This window comes from Nyctereutes procyonoides, unplaced genomic scaffold (genome assembly GCF_905146905.1).
Source record: "Nyctereutes procyonoides isolate TBG_1078 unplaced genomic scaffold, NYPRO_anot_genome, whole genome shotgun sequence".
Classification (NCBI taxonomy): domain Eukaryota; kingdom Metazoa; phylum Chordata; class Mammalia; order Carnivora; family Canidae; genus Nyctereutes; species Nyctereutes procyonoides.
In genome coordinates, this window is record NW_026575139.1 from 1 (window position 1) to 2,500 (window position 2,500).

A 2,500-nucleotide genomic window follows, 5' to 3' on the forward strand; every position below is an offset into this window, starting at 1 on the left:
CCCCCGGCCGGCGGGGGCGAGAGGTCCCCCGGCGCGGCGGGATCGCCGGCCCCCGACCGTCGTTCGTCCGGCAGCAAGTCCCGGGGCCGGCCCCGCGACGTACCGGCAGGGGCGGGCGCCGAGCACAACGTCCCGCCCCCGGGCGAAACGGCGTGAGGCCTACGTACCCCCCCTCCGCACGGCACCCACAGCGTCCGGGTCACCCCCCACGCCCCCCTCGCCCCCGCCCTCTCCTTCACTCGAGGGCGAACCCCCCCGCCAAGACGGACGCGAATGCGGGATACCCGCGGTGGCATCAAACCGTGAGCGAAACCCCCTCCCCGACCGGGCCGGCCCCGCAGCGACCAACCGACCCCAACCCCGATTGTCAAGCGGCGACCGAAGGACCAGTGAATAGCCTACCCGGCCTCAGAGCAGGGGAGGACGCGACCCCCCCCCGCGGCCCAGGAGCGGATGCGCTCGCCCCCGCCACCGACCGGGGGAGGGAAGACGCGGGCACCCCGACCCCGGGCGTCCGTGGCGGGCGCCACGCGACCCGGGAGCCGTGCCCACCCCACCCCGCGCCGCCCAACCCCGTGCACAAGTTGGGCCTGGGCAGCATCGCTCCGGCAACCTGGATGCCTACGCCTGGCTGGACCCCACCCCCCCCCCCCCCCGCCACTGCCCCGCCCCCCCAGCCCCCCCCCCACCCCCACCCCCCCCCCCCCGGCGCCCCGCCCAGCCCCCCCCACCCCCAGCCCCCCCGCCCCCGCCCCCCCCACCGGCCCCCCCCCGCCCGCCCGCCCCCCGCCCCACGCGGGCCCCCGCCGCCCCCCCCCCGGGCCACCCCCCCCGCGGCCCCCGCCCCCCCCCCCCCCCCCCCCCCCCCCCGCCCCGCCCCCCCCCCCCACCGCCCCCCCCCCCCCCCCGCCCCCCCCCCCAGCCGCAGCCCGCGCCGCCGCCCCCGAGCCCCCCCCCGCCCCCCCGCCCCCCCCCCCCCCCCCGGCGCCCGCCGCCCCGCCGCGCCCCCCACCGCCCCCCCCCGGCTCCCCGCCCCGACCCGCCCCCCCGCCCCCTCCCCCCCCGAGCCCCCCGCGGCTCGGCCCCCCCCCCCCCCCCCCCCCCCCCCCCCCGCCGCGGCGCCCGCGGCGCCGCCCCCCCCGCCGCCCCCCGCCCCCCCCCGCCCCGCGCCGCCCCCCGCCCCGCCCCGCCCCCCCCCCCGCCCGCCCCCCCCCCCCCCGCCCCCCCGCCGCCCGCCGCCCCCCCCCCCCCCCGCCCCCGCCCCGCCCCGCCCCCCCCGCCCCCCCCCCCCCCGCCCCCGCCCCCCGCCCCCCGCCCGCCCCCCCCGCCCCCCCCGCCCCGCGCCCCCCCGCCCCCCCCCCCCGCCCGCCCCCGCCCCCCCCGCCGCCCCGCCCCCCCCCGCGCCCCCCCCGCCCCGCCCGCCCCCGCCCCCGCCCCCCCCGCCCCCCCCCCCCCCGCCCCCCCGCCCCGCCCCCGCCCCCCCCGCCCCCCCCCCCGCCCCCCCCCCCCCGCGCCCCCCCCCCCGCCCCCGCCCCCCCCCGCCCCCCCCCCGCCCCCCCGCCCCGCCCCCCCCCCCCGCCCCCCCCCCCGCCCCGCCCCCCCCCCCCGCCCCCCGCCCCCCCCCCCCCCCGCCCGGCCCCCCCCCCCCCCCCGCCCCCCCCCCCCGCCCCCCCCCCGCCCGCCCCCCCCGCCCGCCCCCCCGCCCCCCCCCGCGCCGCCCCCCCCCCCCCCCCCGCCGCCCCGCCCGCCCCCCGCCCGCCCCCCCCCCCCCCCCGCCCGCCCCCGCCCCCGGCCCCGCCCCCCCCGCCCCCCGCCGCCCCCCCCCCGGCCCGCCCCCCCCCGCCCCCCCCCGCCCCCCCGCCCCCCGCCCCCGCCCCCCGCCCCCCCCCCGCGCGCCCCCCCCCCCGCCCCCCGCCCCCCCCGCCCCCCGCCCCCCGCCCCCCGCCCCCCCCCCCCCCCCCCCCCCCGCCCCGCCCCCCCCCCCCGCCCCGCCCCCCCCCCCGCCCCCCCCCCCCCCCCCCCCCCCCCCCACCCCCCCCCCCCCCCCCCCCCCCGCCCCCCCCCCCCCCCCCCCCCCCCCCCGCCCGCCCCCCCCCCCCCCCCCCCCCCCCCCCCCCCCCCCCCCCCCACCCCCCCGCCCCCCCCCCCCCCCCCCGCCCCCCCCCCCCCCCCCCCGCCCCCCCCCCCCCCCCCCCCCCCCCCCCCCCCCCCCCCCCCCCCCCCCCCCCCCCCCCCCGCCCCCCCCCCCCCCCCCCCCCCCCCCCCCCCCCCCCCCCCGCCCCCCCCCCCCCCCCCCCCCCCCCCGGCCCCCCCCCCGCCCCCCCCGCCCCCCCCCCCCCCCCCCCCCCCCCCCCCCCCCCCCCCCCCCCCCCCCCCCCCCCCCCCCCCCGCCCCCCCCCCCCCCGCCCCCCCCCCCCCCCCCCCCCCCCCCCCCCCCCCCCCCCCCCCCCCCCACCCCCCCGCCCCCCCCCCCCCCCGCCCCCCCCGCCCCCCCGCCACC